The sequence below is a fragment of the Scaptodrosophila lebanonensis genome, unplaced genomic scaffold, assembly GCF_003285725.1.
Source record: "Scaptodrosophila lebanonensis strain 11010-0011.00,11010-0021.00 unplaced genomic scaffold, SlebRS2 tig00000053-arrow-pilon, whole genome shotgun sequence".
Classification (NCBI taxonomy): Eukaryota; Metazoa; Arthropoda; class Insecta; order Diptera; family Drosophilidae; genus Scaptodrosophila; species Scaptodrosophila lebanonensis.
Genome location: NW_022060548.1, coordinates 12,714,509 through 12,738,761, shown reverse-complemented (window position 1 = coordinate 12,738,761; position 24,253 = coordinate 12,714,509). Strand labels below are relative to the sequence as shown.

General features: G+C 38.6%; 1 long non-coding RNA gene across 1 annotated transcript in view; it reads left to right on the top strand.

The window, feature by feature from the left end:
* Positions 1-1,225: 1,225 nt before the first annotated feature.
* The window catches only part of LOC115623336, a 44,690-nt gene continuing 21,662 nt past the window's right edge, over positions 1,226-24,253 (top strand). Inside the window, exons 1-2 of the long non-coding RNA XR_003995403.1 lie at positions 1,226-1,289; positions 9,456-9,504. This is a non-coding gene — a long non-coding RNA (uncharacterized LOC115623336). The remainder of the gene's footprint in view (positions 1,290-9,455; positions 9,505-24,253) is intronic.

Genomic DNA, 24,253 nt, shown 5'->3' with positions numbered 1-24,253 from the left:
TCTGGCTAGCTGTGTTAGTAAGTTCGTGGTAGCTGGTATGTGTGCCAAGCCAATTTTCATAGTCCGCCCAGCTCTGGGCTGAGTGTCCAGCCCTGAACACGCGCATTAGATCGATACCCGTATATACGAGCATTGTCCTGTGCGCTATTAGTGCTGCCTTTGTGGTTGTTGTTGGTGCTGTCTTTGGTAAGCCAGCCGTAAACGCGTAAGTATGTACGTCTATGGCATAATTGGCGTAATTGTTCTAATTTAAATGTTTATTTTAATTGAATTTGTACTTAGCATGTTGTTGTTGGGCAGTTTGAGGGCAGTTTAAAGTTGGCTTTTTATAAACCTGTGGAGACTTATTTTGGACTGTCATGGCAACTGTGTAACGATTTTTGTGTGGCCAAAACAACAAGTTATAAACATACAGACTAACATACCAACGAACCAACGAAGCGAAAGGACGACGCACGACGAGAGTTCTAGAGAGCTAGGGAGTCAGCTAGCTAGCTAGCTAGAAAGGTAGAAAGCTCGCTAACAGCTCAGCACGAAGGACGCAGGACGCAGGCCGACATATCAGTTAGCGAGCTAGCACGCAAAAATTCCTTCGTGGTTAGTTGGTTGGCTAGGATACCCGACACGTTGCCAACACCCAAAACAAAAACAACACGCCTTGCTAGTCGCAGTTGGCCTGTGGTCGAAGCAGCAGCAACTGACAGCAGTGGCAATACTTGTAGAAAGCGAAAAAGGTGAACTAACATTTTAGAAATTTTCACTGTTATATAAAGAGTGACCAAAAGCACAAAAACAGAAAAACCAAAAAGAAGAAATTAATCTAAAACTAAATTAAACTAAAAGCAATGGTGACATAATGCGACAACCTAATCAGAATTTTCAACTCGGAGCTGTGGCAACATGTCCTTGAGTCAAAAGATCTATAAAATCAGGAATTACACACAAAAGATTTGCCAAAAGTTTGCTGTAAAATTGGGCAAGGACGCGCGCCGATTTGTCTAAATGTAAAAATTGCTCGCTCCTTATAAAACATTCAGTGGAAAAGAAAATGAAGTAAATACATTTGCATATATTTTGTGCAGGAACAAAGCAGCCAGCACTTAGCCCCTCACACAGACAAAGAGAGTGTGTGTGTGTGTGTGCTAGTGTGGGTGTGCGTGTCTGTCTGTTTGTCAGTGTGTAGGTGTGTGTGCGTGGCAAGTGCGTACAACGCGGCGTATACGCGACGTGGCAACGCGTAGCTAAGCAACGCGCCTCACAAACAAACACGCAGCAAGGCAAACAAGCAAGTAAGTAGCACCTCCTACCTATATAGTCGTACTTGTATATACATATTTACATGCCCATATCTGTATATATATATATATATATATATGTGTGTGTGTGTGCATGTATGTGTACATAGAAGTGTATATGCTCGGCATATAATTATAGCCATGTGCAGGTAGCCGAGCCGAGCCAAGTCATGCAACACTTTGCTCGATTTGTTTAATCGATTTTTTCGTTAGCTTTTGTGTACGCCTAGCAACGATGCTTTGCATATAAGTAGAACTGAACTATGCTTGTGGACTGGATTGTAGATGCAGCTCAAAAATTGCCTTTATTATCGCAAATTTGTAGATAAATAACAGAGTCGGGGTCACGCAATTTCTCTGCTCCACTCATCACTTTACTTCGCTGCAGTCGAAGGCATTGGAGCGTAATAAATGCTTCGCACAATACCGACTACATACCTACTTCTGCATATATATACGAGTATATTTGTGTGTATGTGCGCGGTTAGCTGTCAGATTTATGCGCCACTCTTTAGACTATAAGTAATAAATAACGACGATGAAAAACAGGCAGAAGAGGAAGAAGAACAACAACAAAAAGAATTGCACAGAAAATTAACATAATTGCTTGCATTATAAGTGCAGCAGGCGATGGCCGACAGCTTACGGCTTCTTAAACGGAACCAGCAGCTATTAAAACTTTAAGAAAACGGAATCAGACATTGGAAAAAAATAATCCCAAAGGGAAAGTTATAGAAGCAACGCAGGAATACCCTGTGGCTTACAAAAAATTCCAAAGTAATTTCAGATTCATTTTGCAACTATTTTGATACAAAAACAAAAACACAAAAAGCGCTTAATTGAAGCAATTTTTCAGTTGAAGGTGCGCTTTGTGGCGAAAGTAAATATTTTTGCTTACAAATCTAATTATGGCAATTTAATTTTGCTTTTTCATTGAACAAATATTACGCATTATTTGAAGGAACTTTAATTTGCTTAAGTCGATCTTTGAAATATGAAAAGGGATATTTGTAAGAAAAGAAATTATTTGAAACGTTCATGTTTGCAAGAAAACCGGCGTATACTTGTATGTTAAATGCTTTTTCTAACTTTCTCTCGTAAGCTCGTCGTTAAAGAAATAAGACCTATTAATCTAAATTTAAAGAATTATAATTGGCAAATATAAAATAACATAAAATATAATATAAAAGTTTCTAGGAAAAGAAAACGACTAGTATAAAAGCGGAAATGATCGTATAATATATTTTATTTTAATAGTGCTGATAAAAGAACTTATTCAATTCGGAGGATCTTTTTAAGCACGTTCCATATTTTTCAAATGAAATAGTTACTTTATTAAGCATTCATGTGAATTCTGACGCCCATTTGATTCTGAATTTTTCAAGGGCAACCTTTCTTCATTTCTTTCTCCATTTGAAGTTTTTTAAAGCGTAGCTACATAAAATGGACTATAATGTCCACATAATTCAAAACTCCCTCGTGTGCAGATTTCATGGCTGTAGAGTAGAAATAGCAGTGTTTAACAGTTAAGCAACTTTAAGAACCTTTTGCAAAACATACAAATGGAAATGGAAATGGTCCAAAAGAAAAGTGGCAGCCATTCAGACCAAACGGGAATTGCGGAGAACGTCGACAGCAACGTTGGCTGTAGCTGAAGCGTTAAGTGAGAGAGCAACTACTTGTATATATATACATACATAGTATATAGTATATATACCTATAGTTTTTCCTCTTCATGGTCTGTCAATTAACACGGCTTTTGCATTTATTCAATATGAATTGAGTGGGTCGACTGGGCTGCTAGGCGGTCCACGCTAAAGCAAATTAGTTTCGTGGAAGCGTCTGGGAGTTGGACCGAACTGCAGCATTTCATGCAGTTCATTACACGTTGCAAATCCTTGGCGGACTCACACATACACACATGCACATATACAGGCGCACTCACTCACAGATGGACGCAATGTTCATAAAAGTAAACTGGAAAACTGAAAAACTGAAAAACAGTAAAATGCCTGCGAGAAAGTTTTACTCGCAGCAACAGCAGCAGTCGAGAGACGAGATCTGCTGTTTTGTATTTAAAATACACACACTATTACACAGTGTGTGATTGTCTGTATTCAAGTGTGTGTGTGTGAGTGTGTGTGTGTGATGTCTTTGAGAGGCTTAAAGTGCTCTGTTCGGCCTAAGGATACACATAGGCACTCGGCCGGGCCCAAACCGTCGAAACTGCAGCACACAAAAATGGCACGTAGCCATCTTTAGTGCAGCTAGCATGTCCATGTACTTGTGTGTGTGTGTGTGTGTGTGTGTGTGTGCGAGTGTGAGAAACTCATATATGCATACATTTAAGCACGTGTATGTGTGCCTGTGCCATTAGACTGGATGTGCTTTTCGATATTTTAAGTCGTTTCAAGCATGTTGGGAACTGACAGAAAGATTTTGAAACCGATTTTATTATGATAAAGAAATATAACAATTGTTATCAGAACTATTTGAAAAAAATAATAGGCAAAACCAAACTAAGAATAATGATAACTATATCGAGTTTTAACTGAAAAAAGAATCAAACAGCCAAAAGGCCAATTGAAGGATGAGTTTCTTAATTGTTTTCTAGGGTATTTCTTGATATATTAAAAGTACATTTAGAGCTACGAGTAAAATCCATTATAAAAATTCAGATTAAAAAACAACGTCGGTGATGATGTTTTTCGTAGTTGGGGCGTATCCAATTGTGGTCTAACTTTAGAAAATGAACACACAAAAACAACAACACACAATTGTAAACTGTTCTTTATATACACAGAAAAAACAAGAAATAAACTAATTTGTAAGGCCAGCAGTGCGTTCAAAGGTAATAAATTATTCAAGGCTATCAGAAACTGTAAAAATTATTCAACAGTTTCAATATGCAAAGTTAACTTTAAAGTGAAAAAAGGAGTATAGGAAAACTATGAAATGCGAAAACCAGTTATTTTTGTACTTTTAAGTTGCTTTTCAACCATAAGAATCGAAAACATTTTGTTTGCTTTGAAACTTACGCCCACAAAGCATGTTGAATATGTGAAAGCAAAGAATATTTTTGACTATTAAATTTCAAAATGCATTCGTTTGCTGCCTGTTAATAAACAAAAATGTTTGGGATGCCTTCTAATTTGTGAATGTGTAATTCAATTTGGGAGCGAGAAACAAACTTTGTGCTTTTCAACCATATACATTTTCACATCCTTTGCCAGTCCAGTCTACAGTTTCGGAATTTCGGAGGCAGTCCGTGGCAAATAGACATGTGTATGCAGTTATTGTTGGCACATATAACATAAATCGACTCGCTGCATGGGGCGCACATTGTGATGGGAATTTTATGGGAGACAGACAGAAGGAGGAGGAGGAGGAGGGTCAGGCAGGAGACTGGCAGGGAGATGGAGCCGTAGATGTAGACGAAGTCGCCTTGTCAGGCACGACACATACGAAATATGCTTAAACAAGCTCCCGGCTATTAGCACTGCCACTCTCTATGCTTGCAATGCAGACGGCAGCGAGCCATTTGCTTTCAACGTGCGGCACTGCACACCAAATACGGGAATAAAAGAAATAGAAGTGAAAACGTAAACGTAAAGGGAAAGGCGAAATGCGAAATGTGAAATACGAAATATAATACACACGCCACTAGAGCACCACACTACTAGACTACTACTCCAGATTTCGTGACTCGGCGTTGAAGTCTTCAATTTGCAGCTCCGTGTGAATGTGTACGAGCACATATTCCTATCTGCCTGTGTGTGCGTGTGTGCCACGTGCAATCAGCGTGCGACTGGCACTCGAGTGCAACGACTAGGCCAGCCAATCCCAAGCCCATGCCCAATTCCAATCCCTGCAGCTACTAGAGTCGGGCACGTTGCATATGGAAAGCTGCACTTTGCATTGCAGGCAGCGCTCCACTGCATAAGACACTCCCGGAATGGAGCTAACGAATTGGGTCAGAGTTCAAATGCGATAAAAATCAACATGGAAATGCTGAAAGTGCACACGACATTCCACAGTGGTATGGATTACCCAATCTAGCAGGCTAATGCCAATTCTCATGGTTTCCCATTCCGATAAGCCAAGCTGGAGGAGAGGAGCGCCTGCCTCAGTATTTTCGAGCGTGAACGTGACAATCCGCAAAAAGTTCCACTTCTTGCAACTTATGCAATTCATTACTATTTTCTTTTATTATCAATTGCTAATAGTGATCAATACTTTCTGCTATTATTATTAGGTATAATAATATATAAAGTTTATTTATGATTTAGATATTGTGTAAGGAATTTTGTATTCTATTCATTTAAAATTATATAAAACCATTGATAGTTTGACTTCCCGTCAACTTAATATAAAACAGCATGGCCTATAACTTATGTAGATGCCATTTGAAATGTTTTAAAACAGAATTAACTGAAACGATTCTAAAGTTTGAATTATTTCCAATTACCCTACAATGCTCACCACTGTGCGTTGATGCTGCTATTGCCTTTGGCGAGCTCCTGGTCGCCAAGAAGCACACTTGTCTGCGCTTTCTGGATGAATGGCTGCCTATATACGAGTACGAGTCGAAATATAGATAGACTCGTACAAATATGTGTCGGTGTGTGAGTGCGCGCGGAAGGATAAGGAAGCCATTTTTATTGCTTCTCGAAATTTAAACATTTCCATTTTAATTGACAGCCCGTCGATGTTGGCTTTGCCAACTCTCAAGTTTGTTGTGACTACGGAAATTGCTGCAAATTATAGGATCTCGAGCTGTGTTGCTGTTGATTGAGTGTATTTGTGTGTGTGTGTTTATTTGTGCCGAGCACGAAAGGAGTTTTTTAATTCTCCTCAAACAGAAACTGTGCCAAACGTCTGCAGTTGATAGCGAACGTGCTATTTACTAAATAACTGCGTTTTTAAAGCTGACAATGTGAAGTGAAAATGGAGAGCAGTTGAAGGCTATCTTAAGTTGCGCAGATAATGTGATTTATTAATATATAACTCAGATTCTAAGCAGCATTTATGTGTATTCTGAATCGCTAGAGCGTAAAGGTTCCTACAAACATTAACCATTCAGGAAATATTTAACTTTTCTAAAATTCACGACAAAGAAACATTTTGAATTTTCTAAAAACTAATTTGAAAGTTAACTAAAAATTGATATAAAGTATATCTACTAGTTTTTATTAAAAACTAGTAATAGTAAATAGTTTCCAAAACTTATTTGAAACTTAACTGAAATCCGGATGCATTAAGTTTTGACTGAAAACGTTTTCAGAGAAATATAATTTTTGATAGGAAATAGTTTCCAAAACTAATTTGGAAGTTAACTGAAAATTGATGAAAAGTATATCTACAAACTTTTGATTAAATAGTCTCCAAAACTGATTTCAAAGGTACAAAAATTTAAAAGTTGTTGATTTACAAACGCATTAACTTTTGATTAAAAACTAGTGATACTAAATAGTTTCCAAAACTAACTTAGAAGTTAACTGAAAATTAATGAAAAGTATATCTACAAACGCATTGTATTTTGACTAAAAACGTATTCAGAGAAATGTTATTTCTGACAGCAAATAGTTTCCAAAACTAATTTGGAAGTTAACTTAAAAAAAGTATTTAGAAAAGTGCATTACCATTAAGCAACTCTTTTCTTACATTCTTAATGATGTGTTTTTAATTTTTATTGCTTGGTGATAATAGTATGCAGAATATAGCACAGTTTTTCGATATAATAACGATCCAGAGAAGTTCCTACAAGCACTACCCCTATCTTCTTTTTGTTGAAGGGTACAGTATGGTAAGCGATATTTTGTTCATAGTTCTGCAGTCCCTGCAGACTTTGTTTATTCTATTAGCTTGACTTTACATGCACATGCTGCATTTCCCGAAGCCATTCCCCCCACCTTTTTGGCCCAACAAGTGCCGCCCAGGCGTACAATTTCGACGGTCTTTTTGTTGTAAACGAAGCAGCAACTGCAGCGACAAAATTGGCTTAGAAGGCCCAGACTCGGCCTCTCCAGCCCTACAACAATGCGAACAACAAACAGCAACAACAAGAACGACAACGCCAAGAAGTGTAACAACAGTAGCCACAATAACAACAACACCAACAACAGCAGCAGCAGCAGTAGCACTTTATGGCCATGCAATCCACAGTAACATAAAAGAGCCGACAGTGGACGGCATGCTTTAAAATGCAACTCTGTGTTTGGCACTATGGCGGATTTCATTAAAAATTTAAACAACATATGGTAAATTTCCACAGAGTAACGGAACAAGCGGCAGCAAAAACATGGCCAGAACCCAAAATTGTAAAAAAGGAGCAGCAAGAAAAAACAATGACCAACATGGCTAAAAAGCAAAATGACCAACAGTGTAAAAATGACATTGTTTTGGACTGCCAGCAGCCAAAGGAGGCTAGGGACGAACTTGTGGGGGCACATTGGCGAGCGGGGGTGGGGGTGGAGGGGATGGTACTAAGGACTGCCTTTGAGCGCTGCGCTGTTGCGGCGTTGTAATAAAATTAGTTGCAAGTTGCTGTTTTTGCCCCTTTCTTGTGGGCCTTTTTGGCAGCCGAGCGCCACCAGCGCGTCGTCCTCCCTTTTGCATAAATGCAGTTTCTGCCCAAAAGAAGAATTTACGAGTGCCGAAACACAATTTACAACAATGCATCAGTGTATGTGTCTACTATGTGTGTGTGTGTGTGTGTGTGTGTGTGTGTGTGTGAAACTAGCGATCTGGGCGGCCTGGACGAAACGCAAATTGATTTGCGAACGAACAGCAGGTGCGATACAGGGCTTGCCACACGTTCCAGTGGAGGGCAGGGGAGGAGGAGCAGGAAAGGCAGGAGCAAGCGTTAATTGCAAAAGCAATTTGGTAAAAAGGATGCAGCAGTTACGGCTCCATAAAGAGCCCGCACGACAAACGGTAATTAGTCGGAGCGGATCTGCTAAAGAAAATAGTCGCAGCACTAAAGCTCAAAAGAAATGTCTTGCATACGAAAACACACCCATCGACGTATGTATATAGCAATAAGATTAAGTATATAACTGCTGAAAAAAAAGTATAAAAAATTAATCAAATGGAGGAAGCAGGAGCAAACGAATCAGGAGTGGAGCTCGTTGGCAACGTCCTAACGAAAATCAAAGATAAATTGAATTGAATTGCAACGAGATCGAGCGCATTTGGCAATTGCTTTGAAATAAAACTAAAAGCCAAGGCATAAAGGTGTAGGGGAGTGGGGATTGGGGGGTGGGGGGTGGGAAGCGATGGGGTGACAGCTGCAGTTGAGATCAAAAAATAAAATAAAAAAAGGTCGATGGCAGCTGCATCGGGCACTTTCCAAAGTGTGATGTGTGCATCTCAAATGCATCAATTTGAGGCAACTTGGGCAGCTGGCAGTGCGGCAATTTACTGAAAGAACTTGCTACGAGTATATGCTTCAAGCTGAAATGTTCTACAAAATTAAGCAGCTGCAATGCAATTGGGTAAGAGGTTTTTAAATCTAAGCCATAAAAGGTCATTTAAGGCAACTGAGAAAGTGATTTGATAAGCACATCAAGCAGCTTAAGCTCGTAAATCTTTAAATGCAGCTGAAAAATGATTTGGGTATAGAAGTGATGCTACAAGTATTTCGTTAACAAATTATTGGAAGTACACATTCATATCAAGAATGTTTATTATAAACATAGTTCCATGTAATATTAATTAAATTATTAGGATAGTAAAGTAAGAATGGCGTTCTAACCGATTGTACTGGGAATGAGTTATTGCTAACGATAAAAAACAAATATATACAAAAACAAACCATATATTATAATATAATAATATGTGGTTTGAAAAGTTAAGTTAAGTTAAGATTAAAAGTATATTTTACAATTCTGTCCTTATTCTTATGCTACATATCCAAACAATCAAGAAAAATTAGTATTTCAAGTGTTTTCAAAAGCTTTTAATATTGTGAGTAGACATCAATAAAAAAACCTATGAAATACATACTCGTATGTATTAACCGATATTTTCTATATAAATTTTTCAAACAAAGGTGCTTTTCGGTATACCTTGAAGATACATTTTATATGCAATTCTAAGAACTATTTTATTCAATATTGCTTTATTTAAATGTATTCTATATTTATACTTTTATTTCAGATCTCGCCATACCAGCATAGCAGCTGATGTTTTTAGAATTGTTGACTGGGTAAGCGAATTATTATAAAACATAATTTATTATAGTGTATGTCTAGTTTTCTTACCATTGTTATTGTAATGAAGAGCAGTATCTAACACATTTTCTAAAATCCGACTCCCAGACCTCTAAATAATTGCGAGTCGCAGATCTCAATCGGTATTCGAACATGGCTAATTATATTTCAGCATGATGATAAGCCCTATACAATATGTTTGTATGTGTAAATACGTATAGGTATGCAATCATAACTCACGGCTACTCAGCAGCCGGCCAATTAATTTAATCGCCTTTAAGCTTCAAAAACAAACTGAAATTAATTTGCATTGAATGCGATGCCGATGGACGGCGATGTAATTAAGAGACACGCGGATCTACGCGCGACGTTTTGATGTTTTAATCTCAAATGCAAATGTGCAGGAAATCATAAATTACAAAAACAGCAAACAGCAAATAGCAGACGTGAGACGAGAGACGGGAGCCGATAGACATGAGACGACAAACTTAAGTGCTATATGCACTGAGTATATTGAGAAACCACAAAGGTGAATGAGCAAATGACCACCACAAAAGAGGTAAAGTCGAATGGTCAGCAACTCAAATGAATAAATTAGACATACGGCCAACGACTTGAAGAGTTGCATTACTATATTTCCAAAGGCTTGTAATTAATCCATTAAATGGACACTCAGGCATGATGGCTGGGCTCTTCGACTGCGGTTTCCAGCTCAAGTGCGTGGGCTTGTGGCTGTCAAGAAATTGAATGAGCCAGCGCTGTGGCCAAGCAGCACAGCTTAAGAGCCGCTTAACGGATTTAGGCTTTAGGTGCCAATTCAATCGCATCGCTCCGAGCCACCCAAAACGTTTGCCAACGCGTAGCGGTAAAAACGTTTCAAGTCAATGCAGAAATCCACTTAATGCCTCAGACAACCAGAAAGTGAACTGAAACCCAAACAAGAAAAACTAAATCGACGTGACTACAACGAAAATGCAATGCTCTTTTAAAAATATAATTAAACTTATAGTAGGGTGCTTTGCAGAAAAACTGTTTACTAGAAATATAATAATTTTGATGTTGTTCTGCTGTTTAAAGAACTTTTTTTGGACACTGTCACTCTTTTCCTTTTGAACGTGCCTTTCAAACATGATCCCCAATTTTCCATGCCCTTTGTGAGGGTATTTGGTACGACAAACTGGCTTGCGGGCCACACAAAAATCAAAGCGACAGCACCAACGCTAACTTGGTCAAGAGTCGCGGCCAATTTTTAACACACAGGGATGAGCACAAAAAAAGTAACGAGGGGGAAGGGTGGGGGCGTGTCCCGCAGCGTTCTGGCCGCAAATTGTTGCACATTGGCTAACAGACATTGACGTCGCATCGCTGCGTGGTGGAGTCGGTGGCATCGATGGCGAGTGCAGCCTGCAGCTCTGGTCCACTTTTCCACACAAGCACGATGACTCAGCCATGCAATGCAGTTTGTTCGGGCATCAGAGAATTCCGTTGGGTGCTTTTTAACACCGCGGAGTCGGAACTTGAATTCAACAAGAAGATTTGGGGTAGTATTATAACTATTGTTGTTATTGTAGTTACTATTACTTAATACCCATTGTTATGCTTATTATTGTTTCAGTAATATTCTTAGTGCTTTTGTTGATAATTTCGTTATTGTTGTGTAAACTTTACGTCACTGGAATAGGTTCAGCAACTGTCAGTGTTTATAGAGGCTGTTTTGTAGCTTTGGACACCGTTCTTTGTACGTATTCTAATATTTAGTTTTTTAGTCTACTGCTTGAAATTTGACTGGAATTTTTGAAACCGATATAGTGTCTGCGATAGAATTCTGTTCCATATTAGTAGACAGCTTTTAAGCTTTTAAACACAGATATAATTTGTAAAACACTATAAACAGTAAAAGCTGGCCACCAGAAGAGTGAAGACTCATTGAATTGATTAAATTGTGGAGTTAACTTTAAAAAGGAAAATAATTTTGCTAAAAATGAGGCCAATCTGTAAATAATTGGATAGAAATGCTGTGACTATGATGGCTTTAAGTTTTGCCCTAAATATTGTTTAATCTCTCAAATTGTTCACACTTTCGATTTTAAAAATGTATTTTAAATGTTAATATCTATCTAAATGAATATTGCCATAGTATTATGGGCTAACAGATGTATATAAAATATGAATAAATAGACAAATAGGGTGACAGGAAAACATTTTTGAATTGTGAAATTGTTTATAATTTTTATTTTGTAATTTTCGAGTACAGTGCTTGTAAAAATCTGAGCAAGTGCATGGAACCTAGTTTTAATTTTAGCTTCAACCTCGACTACTTGAGTCGTCACGTTAATGACTCAGAAAAGTGTCGCCAAAGCCTGACATAACAACATTAATTCTATAGCCCATGGATGATGGCGCTGGAAAGGTGTTTTATGTCACTGGGCAGACATCAGAGCGGCTTGTTTTGTGCGCCTCTTTTTATTCAGTTGCTAGTATTTAGTCTTTTTGTGAATGTACGCGCCTTTTAATGAACTGCTTCCTAGCTTTGCGCATTTATACTTTTGACACAAACACACACACACACATAAACACACACAGCTATAGGCTTATAGACAGTGGTTGGCATGCGAAGAGACAGGTATGTGTAATTATTTGTCACACCTGAGTTGCGACAATGAACAGCAGCGAGCGGAGCGGACCGGAGCTGAGCTGAGCAGACAACAAAAAAAGCGTCTCACTTGGCTGAGCGCATTTCAAACAAACAGCAAGCGAACCAACCACTTTTCTATACACAGATACAAACTCACACATATGTACATTCTTTATATATTATTATATACACTTATACTTTTATATGTGGTACACGCTTTATGTACTTCATATAATTTTATTTTTTGGTATACAAACGACGCATCGTCCATGTAGTCGAGTCGTTGATATTTACCTTTCAGGTGACGTAAGTTAGTCACTGAGACCGGCAGCCGGCAACGCTTTTGTTGAACCCACTGACCATTGATATGGTGATGGTGATGGTATACTGGTATATAGTATAATAAATATATATACTATAGTATACCATATGTATTTCACCGGATAGTGGCCATAGCTATCGCTTGATTGACAGAAACGCAACGCGGGCCACGGTCACACCCTCAATATGCATATCGAACGCCTTGATGCGTGTGAGCGTTCTAAAGAGTATTTTGGGAGGGATGGGGCAGGTTGTAGCTTTTGGCAAGGGGTAGAGGCGTGTGCCAGCCGCTAGCTCGCTCACCAATACGTGGTGGCATTGCACTGCCAAAGGAAATTACCTTGCTAGCCTTGATATGTCACAGAAACCATTGTCCATTCCTTCTCGTCCCTGTTCACGCATGTTGTTAATATGTATAATGGTGTCAAGGAAGTTATGTGTATACTCGTATATAACCTTCACATAAAGCATATGATTGATATGCAGGGTAGTGAACTAATGCTTTCAAAGTGATGTGTATATAAATCCCAGTTAATTATAGAAATTAGTTCTTGGGCTAATAGCTTGTAGAAAAATTCGAATGTTAATAATTGTTTTTTTTTTTTTTATCAAATTATAGTCAAAAAAAACAAAAGCTTATAGTGCTAAACTTATCTTGAAAAACTTAACCTATAGGTTAGCAAATAGACTTGAAAAAGTTTTGAAACAAGCGATTTTTTGTTCTGGAGAACTTCTTTTGAGTATTTAATCATTTATACAATTTCTCGGTAAGGAACATGAATTCATTAGAAATTAATTAATTCTTTAAGTGCTATAAATCGATACGAAAAGGGGAGTTGAGATTAGGCAGACTACTCAAAAATCGTGGATCAATTGCTGCAGTTTAGAAAAACCTCGAAGGTAAGCCAAGAAGGCCTGTCTGGAGTTTCTGGAATTGAAAACTGCAACAATGCAGAAGAGGGGGCTTCATTCCAACTTAGAGCAGGCATTATCATTTTTCATTAAACATCAGATTTGATTGCATCAGAACTACAACAGTGCAGCCGGTCACTGTTTGTTTGTATCTGAATTTTAAAGAAAACACTGCTGCCAACACTTATCTTCCCACTAGTTCAACTACTAATTACCATTATAAGTAGAACAACTAAAATACAAGTAACTTGGCAGAGTGAACAGTCACTTCATCATTTAACTCTTTGCTCATTTATTATAGTAGAACCTCTCTAGATCGCATATTCTGTTGTCTCGCTACCATTTAAAAACTAATTAATTGTCCCCTTCTAGCTTGCGTCAATCCAGCCTTATTAAGTTTTGTGCATTTGCATTAACAATTGAGTGCTGCCGGCTCTCAATTATTCAGAATTCTCGTTGTTTATCAACTTTTTAACGCTATTGTAATTCCGTTGATTGCTCTTGTCCAGCGCTCTGGCCTGTGGCTGTAGCTGTCGCTGTTGGGTAAATCACAATAAAGCTATAAAGAACGGAAACGGAAGCATTCGCCGTTGCGCACGCATTCAGGCGTTACCGCCAACACCAAAAACCGAAAGCCAAAAACACGTTTGTTCCCGAACTCTGATCTATCCATCTGTCCGCCGATACTCTATCCCTGACTCCAGCTACAATTGTATATGTGGGTGGCTTGGACAACTTTATTTTTTCGGGCAAATCGTTTGAGACACAAGCTGCGGTCAAAGTGCAATGGCCCGCTGTTTCAATCTTCGATGCAATCAAAATTCACAACTCTTGCTCACAAGCATGTAGCTAATAATTTCTTAATCTGGCATGCATTATGCATTTCTATGATTGTTTAGTTTGTTTATTGTTCTTCCGCCCGCCCCCTTCTCTGACTCCACCGGAGCCGGACCTGGCATTGTCTGTTTCTGTTAAATAAAAACTGGCAAGCTCATGCCGAGTAAGTGCCGCAATGACTGGCCTGACTGGTCGGAATTTTCTTGTCGCTGCCTCTTGGTCTTGGTCTCGCTCTGGGTCTGGGTCTTCCTCGACCCGTTGTTGTTGCTATTCATGTTGCTCTTGTTGTTGTTTTCGTTGTTGTCGACGGCATCTTGCCGGCTAGGCGTTTGTTTCTTCACATTGTCATTGTATTGCAGTTAGTTTTATTGCAATTGCATGAATTACCGACTCGCGCACACTCGAACGTGGGCCAATTGATGATTGTCCCTCTAACTGTAGAGTGTCCAACCTCGTCCTCAGGCTCTCATGATGTCAGTTTCTCAGTTTCCCAGTTTCCTCAGTCTGTCAGTTTGTCAGCTTGTCAGTTGTTGTGGTGCATTCACCTTTCTGAATTACCCGTACACATGTTCTTACTTCCTACACAGAACGAAGCCAAAAACCTACCCCCGAAATAAACATGAAATATGTTTTAGGAGTGTTAACTTAAAGGCAAGAACATTATAAGGTAATATACACGAAAATTATATCATTACCTTGCTGAATTTAGGGCCAAGCAACGCAGTTGGAAAACACCTGAATTTCTTTTTCATATACTCGTACAATTTATTACACTTACAGCACACGAGGCAACTTCCATATGTAGATGTGTGTACATATGTACGAGTACATATGTACTTACTTCAACACAATCTCATATCTCGGTAGTATGTTTATACTCTGTACATGAAATGTACAAGAGTATATTAGGTTTGCGGGAGCTGAAAAATGTAACAGGCAGAAGGAGGCGTGGCAGACCCCACAAAGTATATATATTCTTGATCAGCATGACGAGACGAGTCGATCTAGCCCTGTCTGTCTGTCTGTCCGTCTGTCCGTCTGTCCGTCCGTATGAACACCTGGATCTCAGAGACTATAAGAGATAGAGACACCAAATTTTGCACAAAGATGCGTTATGTGTGTATTCTATACGAGTTTGTTTTATTTTTTTGATTTTCCCCCCCACTTCCCCCCTATGGGGGTTTTCCCGATTTTCCATTCGTATAATCGCCTATATCTCGGAGACTATAAGACCTAGGAACACCAAATTTTAGTCCCAGATACCTTATGTGAATACGCAGAAAATGTATATTTTGGAATTCCCCTCCCTCCCCCCTCTACCCCGCAAATCGTAACTCCCGCAATTCTTGGAATTTCGAACTAAAATTTTGGAAATACCCCCAGTTAGTTATTATGTGTCCGTATGCCAAATTTCATTATGATAGACCGATTAAACAAGAAGTTATAGCCATAAATATATTTGCTGATGCAGCGCTGCTGCAGCGCTGCTCAAGCGCTGCCCGCGGCTGTTGTTGATGTTGCTGTTTGGTTGACTGCGAAAATGCTTACACAGACACGAATTGATGCGCATAGGCATACATACACTCACACAAACACAATTGCTATGTAAATGTGCAATTATACACCCTTTACGTGAGTTCGAATACCGAGAGAGGTAAAATCGATCAAATTTTTTTTTTTATTTTCTTAATTTTTTTTATTTTCTATAATTATTGTAAACATATGTACAGAGTATTTCGAAGTCGGGACACCCGACTTTAGCTTTTTTACTTGTTTATTCGTAAATACTATACACTGCCTTTCACTTTTTTCTAGACAAACAGACAAGCAGATATTAAACAATTATAGCAATTCAAGCTGTAGCGGCAATTTTTGTTTGAAATAACTATAACATTATGGATAAATGCAATCAATTAAAAATAAACAATTTTCATTTAAAGAAAAAGCTATTTTAAGTTGTATTATAATAGGAACAAAGACTGCGAGCCGTTGGGAGATCATTTTCAAATAAAGGAAGTTTTAGCAGTCACCTTAATTAGTAGTAATACTATCCGATCCAAGATTCAATATTTGTATAATAAACCACCATAGCACGCATTCATTAGAATATATATTTGTGAATTATAAACGTTTCAGGCATCTTGGTAATATTTATTTTCAAATAAAGAACATCATGTAGCGTAAAAAGAAGCCGGAAGCAATTACTAAGTACTTTTACTTTGTTAATACCTAGCCTAATGAGCAGTGGTGTATGTTAAACTGCGTTCTGTGTATGTGTGTGTGTGTGTATGTGTGTGCGTGTGATAAACAAGCCGCGCCAAGTGAGCCGCAAATTTTTGAACTCGAGTCTACATTGACGGTGGCTGCCGCTGCCGCTGTTGGCCGTTTCTGGCCTGCCACTGCACCTGCTGTCAACAGCCCTAACATATGTCTTTGCTTGTTGTCATTCTGTTGTTGTTGTTGTTGTTGTTGCTGCTGCTGTCTTCTAGGCACATTAGCATTACTTGGCCAACTGTGAGACTCTTACAGCGCCTGTTGTCTGTTGTGGGTTTAAGAGCAGGGCAGAGCAGGCAGACTTCACATGACGAGCATCGTCTGTGGATTGTATTAAGAGCATGCATGCGGCTCTCTTCGCTCACATAAGTTTCTCTTTGGTTTGCAGCCGGCTTTGCCAAGCCAATTCGTTTTATTTCAAAAGCATTTACATATTCCAATTTGTTTTTCAATCATAAACAAACTGTCGATTGTTTCCGTATATGATGTGGCTCTGATTAGCGCATCGAAGACATGCAAATAGTGGGCGATAAGTCTTCGCGAATATGGTATTACATTATGGCACAAAATCACGACAATCGATGGCAGGACGACACGTGGCCAAGGCAGTTTCCAATTGCCAATTGCCAGGCGACCCACAAACAGGAAAAAATACTTAGCCGAGTATATTGCACGCCACATAATGACATACATACATACTTATATATTTATTTATAAGGAATGTGCTTTGCATACATTGCGCTAAACAAATTCTGCAATTTTCATAATAATTGCGGCCTGACATGAAAATATGAAACAACACGGAAATAGCAACAACAATAACAAAGCAGTTATGTATATCGCTACAATAACAAAACAACAGCAGCAGCAGCAACAACAAAGCCATTTAAATAACAATTTGTGCTTAGACGGACGAGTTGAACTGAAATAAGTTTTTTTTGGAGCTCCACCTCACTGCTTTGTGCCCAAGAGCTGGAAGGGGTTGGGAACTTCCCCCCTCTACTGATAACTCGGCCCGTTGTGTGCTAAATGGGGCCTCTTATTATGCGCCAACAATACAAATACATAACAACAACAATAATAACAAAACGCAACGCGCAACTTTGTAACTTATGAATAAATAAATATTGTAAATGGCAAATCGTGACTGCCTGTCGTTGGGGGCTATGAACACCCTCCACACCCTCTACACCTCCACTTTCTCAATCCAAAAAGTTACACACATGCACATTGGCTCTCAAGGATAAATGGGCAGGTTTTCCGATAGCTGCGTCATCCTCGCTGCCTGATGGTAGCTGGCAGGGGAAGAGGAAGTTTACTCGCTCATGACATGCAAATTGCATTTTGTCATTATTTTCGGACTCCGCACCAACCCGCACCAATCCGCTTCCCAAACCTTGCGTTGTTTGATCAATTTTTATGACAAATTACCTACGAAGGTAAAAAGTTGGCAAAAGTTATGCGCCTCCATTTGACAGGTATATTGAATATAGTAGTACTCTACTCGTGGGGTGCCCCACCGCAAACGATAATAAATGGAGCACTGAATTGCTTAGATGCCTGGAATAGTAGTGGGTCGGTCGCTCGGAAAAATTATCACAAATCTACATTGTTGATCACGAAACTAACTAATATTGCGTTTTGCCCGAAGCTAGTACAGCTATATAATACTATACAAAATACATAATTTCAACTAACTGTTTGGCCTGTGTGTTGCTTTTCGTGTACCAATTTCTGCACAGGAAAACCCCGAAAAATCAGACCCCAAAAACAATGAATACGGTTTGTATTTTATTCAGTCCTAGAGTTTCCAGGCCAGATTTGAAGTCGGTGCAGAAGACAACAATTTATCCTTTCAATGCATTTGTCTTTCAATTAAAAGTGAGAATGCATTTATAAAAGTGTCGCAATTGTTGCAAGAAAAAGTATTTCTCCTAACAGAAATATTTAAAATGGGGATTGCTTTTGCTCGATATAAATAGTTTCTTACAAATGTGTTTGAATAGTTTGCCCTACATATCCAATTCAGCTCTTCCAGTGCTATGATTAAAAGTTACAAGTAATGCTTTATGTAAGCACTTCACTCACAAGAGGCGACCTTTAGTTTCTTCAATTTTAAGTATTTGTCTTGTTCGTAAATTTGCCATCGAATGCCCGAAATTATTTACTGAAGTAAGCATTGCACGGACGCATCGCTTGCTCGACCGCCCAAATAGTTTGAAAAAGTTTACGAGTTTAAGTCGTTTGGTCAGCGAGTTTGAAACTCTGTGAGGAAGAAAAAAAAAGTGAAATTAGAGATACTCGTATCCCACTTAGTCTGTGGGGCCAGGCCAAGCCCATCTCATTGGCCGCGCTCGAGCGCTAAGTGCGCCGCTTCCTGCCACATTTTGGCCAACTGCAAACATTCCAAAATAGCGTTGATAACAACGCCAACGTCAACGTTGAAGCGAACACAGGGAAACAAGAAGAAAATAGTAAGAAAACGACTGGGAAAATGTGGCAAAGCAGACCAGCAAACGACCAAACCAACTAACCAGGCAGCCACAAACACGGGCACGTAGCACTAACGGCGGCGACTTCATTGAGCCAACTAATGAACATTGGCCCACTCCACTCCATTCCTGCCGCTCCTCCTCCTCCTATTTCTCTATTACCGCACTGCTAGCAGGACAGGCAGCATGCCACATGCCTCATGCCGAAGTGCAAAAAGTGCAAGTTGCAAGCTCGGCAAAAAATGCCAAAAACTAGATAATGCCTCCATACAATCTTAACGAAGATTTTCTACACTTTCTGTCAAGCGGTATGCAGACTTGTGAGATTTTGTATTTAAGTAGTTATTAATGTTTTATTTGTTGGGTATCCGTCAATTTTGAGTCAAATATATTGAAAAAGAAGGGTCGATAAAAAACTCTTACATCATATTCAATGCTGGATATGAAAACAAACTTTCTCTAAAAACTATGCTTGTTTCTTTGTATTACATTTATTAATTTATCCTTCTCAAGGCACCTATTTGATTTTAGGAATAGAAGATTAAGGCAATAATAGATTTTGTAATTACAAAATAAGACACAGAAATTCCTCGAATTTCAGAAGCACGCCTCGATATCGATATAAAATTTTAATTAGCATATTTTTATAAACGTTAACATATCTATAAGGTTCAAAAAATTGTTATATATGCAGAGAAGTTCTCCCCCAATTAAGACTCCATTTGGCAATTGAGATAAATGACTACCAGTAGTGACTATATAGACATTTGGTGAGTTTGGAGAGTCTGTCAAATTCAAAAAACAGAAAAGTCCCGCACGACTGAAGGTTTGAGTGTGGCTTAAAGCCTACAAAGTGTGTGTTGGGTGTATTTTGCAAGTGTGTGTTGGCAGGCCGGTCAGCACACCCTCGTTGGAGTTTGCATGGCTTAGGATCGGACGACACGTTAGTTAGTCTTGTTCGAGCGAAACTATTTGGTAAGCTAGTTGGTAACAGGAGCAGTGGCAGCATTGAGGTAGAGGCAGAGGCAGCGAGCATTGCTGTTACATAATCCGAAATGCTAGTCAAGTAGTTGGCTAAAAATGGAAAATGATTTGTTTTCTTTCTGCACTTTAGCAGAGGCAGAGGCGACAGCGAGTGTGATACTTTTGCTTGTGCCTCGGCCTGATTGGGAAAAGCGGAAAAGCGGCAAAGTGGCAGCGTGCTTGAGCATTGTACCTGAGCACAACTTTTTTTTTGTAATTTTTCTTTTCTGTTTTTGGTTTTTAGTACACATGGTGCGTGATTTATTGTCTGTGCCATTTATTTCTATTTCTATTTTGAGTTTGTGCCGCAGGACTCTCCAGGGCGCCAAAGAATTCCGCAGCACACATTCGCTTTCATGTTGAAGTGCCTGCCTTTTTGAAGTGTTTGTGGCGTGGAGGAGGGGCTGAAGGGTATTTGAAGTTGTAGACGCTTTTTCAAGTTGGCAATTGTGCCACTTTTTTGTGAGACTAAACTGCAAATTTAAGCGTTAATCAAGCTGAGTGACAAGTAGCGGCAAACTTTTGTCCTTACCAACTGTGAGCCAATCGGAAAGGGTGTACCACTGACATGTGCTACAAAATCCACAAAAGAGCATTGCGTTCTCTTAAGCTGTGAGCTTACCCTCTCTCCCTATCTCTCCCTATCTCTCTCCCTCTCACTCTCTTTGGCAATCAATCGTTTGCATTGCAAACGAAGTGCAAAACCAAAACAAATGTGATGAGCGTGGGACACACTACTGGTATGTAAGAGCGACCACTAGCTTGAGAATTTAAGAGAGCGTCGTCGTTGCACGAACCAACAACTCTGCTTCGTGAGCGAAACGATTGCCAAGCAACCAACGTTGTTGTTGTGCTGTGCCGACCGACCGACTTCATTTCGTTGCCGCCATCAGCGGTTGTCGTTGCCATTATTGTTGTTGTCGTTGTAGTCTCGCATTCGTGTTCGCCGTCACAGTTAAGTTCAGACCGCCACAGTTTGGTTCGTGCAGTCAGTCTAATGTCAGAAACGCAGTTAGCTGCTCGTCGTGCGGAAGTTTAAAATAACAATAATAATAACAATATATACCTATGTAGCAACAGCAACAGCAACAACAATTACCAAACTAAAGCATTGTAATCCATCACACACACACACACCAAAAGAATAACTTACAACAACACACATACAAAAATATCTCTTACCAATACCAACACCCAAATATCAGCACATTTCAATTGTTAAACAATAGTTCAAATATCACAACAACAACTATAATTACAACTACAACAACTACAACAAAGAGGAAAAGTTTGCAATTTTTTGTGCAAAAAGTGTGGAAAAAACATCACAATAATTTCAAAAAGTTATAATTCAATAAAAAAAAATACAAAAGTTACAACAACATCTACAATTCAGTCTGCGAAAGAATTACAAATTGCAACTAACGAACGCAACCAAATAAATTGTTTAATTGCAAATATCGCGTAGATCGTGCATTTATTGAAAAAAATGAAAAACACAAATTGTGCAAAGTAAAAAAATGAAAAAGTAATTATCGTTTACAAATGAATGAGTAATGAGACCCATAAGTAGGAATGATGGAATGTCTCTCTCTATACACATATTCTATATACTATACTACTTATATACATATATATGTTCTTGATCGAGTACTAACTCATGACGCGGCATTAAGTTAAAAGGCGGCAAAAGAAAGAAAGAAATTCGAAAAGAAAGCATTTTAGAATGACACCAAAAGCAGCAGAAGCGGACAGAGGCAGCAAGAATTGCCAACTAAATTGATAAATATTTATTTATGCTAACATTTTATGCTTCATTTGCATCGAAAATGAACATTTTCGATAGTCAATGACGCTGATTGTGTAGCCGGAGTGTGGGGGGTGGCTTAAAGCGATGACTAAAGACATCGGGGAAGTCAAACAGAGCGCGAAATATTGAAAGAAATTGTGTAATATTCCGAGAAAATATCGAGACTGAATCAGCTTGATTCCTATTTTCTAGTCGGACTTTAATAGTTAATCGGTCTAGCTGATAAGTTTTGTTTGGAACAAAGTTATTCGTATGTTTATTTGTCTTATTTCAGATGAATAGAAAAATCTTTTTGATTGCAGAAGTTGTTTTCGAATTATCTTTGCTGAAATATTGAAGGATTATGAAACTTTGTTACTGGTTTAATAAATTCTGGGAACTGAAGGCAGTGAAACTCTCTTTTTTTAAGTTATGAATTATTATAGTATAAATTTTTCTGTAATATTTGAGAAGTGTCCTAACGCCAGAAGTGCCCATAATATCTATAACTGATTTTCGTTTCACACACTGAGTTATATAATACTAATAATAATAGTTCATGAAGCTTGGGCACATCATTTAATGGCGTCGGAATTACAATCCCCTGTTATGCAAAAGTTTATGAACAAATAATTCGTTTTCTAAGCACAAAGAGAATTTTCTTTTTAACCTGCTTAGTCAAAATTTGATGCGATCAATTAATAATTATTATTTGAGTTTACTCAAAAATAAAATTAAACCCAAGCAAATATTTCAATAATAAATTTCGAATTTATATAATATTTGTTAATTTTAAATAAATTGTAGATGTGTTCTATCTTATCAAATTTGGTGTTCAAAATTAATAATGGAATCAAAAATGAATTTATAGAACTCTTTATAATAGTCTTCATATTCAAATATAAAGTTACAATTTTGTGTAATTCTCGTTTAAAATTGCAGATAATATTTAAAAACTTATCGCTTTAAAATACGTATTTTAGCAATAATTAATATTGTTCTATGTATATTTTATACGAACATTAAAAACAAAATAATTTTTTTCTCTGATTCGACATATTCTTTTGAGACAAGTCGATAAATTCAAATGAAAGAAATTCAACTTTTAATTAAAACCAACTCTGTTGTAACTAACTTGGAAAATTCGATGTGTTTGTATGCGAATTATTTGACTGCCAGACCGTGGCATATGCAGCTCTGCCAGTATTTCCCATTTCGCGAGTCTCAACTCTAGTGGAAAATTACAAATCAGAAAACGGTAATTTCTGCAGCGCGATCGCGTGCAACAAAAGAGAAAAGTGCAGTGGAGTGCGATGTGAGAAACGTGGCCCACACATACACACACACACACACTAGCAATAAACTTGTACTTAGAGGTGCCTCTATAAATCAGAATTTCTATTAACGTTGCCAAAAAGCGCTTCGGCTTCAGCATAAGCTGCAGCTTTTGCCCGACTGGGCCAATTAATTGCAACAAACTGCGTGCCAAAGTGTACGTTGGCCGAAGAAACAGAAGAAACAGAAAAGCTGTTGAGTTTGGTAATAGTGCTGTCGAAAAGTAAGCGCCACAGTTTGTTGCAATTACCTTTGGTGCATTGCAATTAGCACTTGCTTTGAATTATGGCCAAGAAAGTACTTCTTTTCTCTGTGACACGCCGAAAAATGGGAGAGAAAAAAAGAATAAGTTTAAACTTCAACTTTAAGTTAAGAGCTCGACAGGCAAAGTTAAGTGAATGACTTTTTTTCAGCGGCTTACTGCTGCTGCCTGTGTTTCTGTTGTTGCTGTCGTTGTATGGCTTTATTTATTTTAGCCAAGTTCAACGCAGTCCATGTCAGTCGCACTCTAGTTCTTGGCCATTCCACCATTTCGCCGTCTGTCCGTCCGCCTTTCTGCTTTGTGCTAAACTTTTATTTTATGCCGTCTTCGCTTTAGTTGCTTCGCCTCTCTACTAAGTATTTTGGGTTCGTTGGCGCGCTTTGTTGTTCCTCTTGGTTTTGTTGTTGTTATTGTTGTTTTCTGTGCCCCCTTCCTGCGCCGCTTACTTTACGATTATTTCCGCCGAAGTGCGACGTATGTATGTATGTATCTATATATGTACATATGTATCTATGTATAAAGTGTGCATTGGAAGAAACAACGACTGTTGCCACTTACTTTGGTGAACTTTGCTTCCTACCTGGCCGACAAACTTGGCTAACTGACTGACTGACTGACTGACTGACAGACTGGGCTGACCGGCCGGCTTCACGTTGATGACGCGACTCTACACACATATGTATATACTCGTATGTATAGATGACGACCCTGCCTATTAGAAGCATTTCATGCACTTACAAGTATGCTTGTCTCTGTTTTTTTCTCCTTTCTGTACTTCCCGGTACTTGTTTGCTTGTTTTTAACGGCGTTGCATTTCTTCTGCTTGGTTGTTGTGGTTGTTGTTGCATTTAGCCGGCTCAGACAG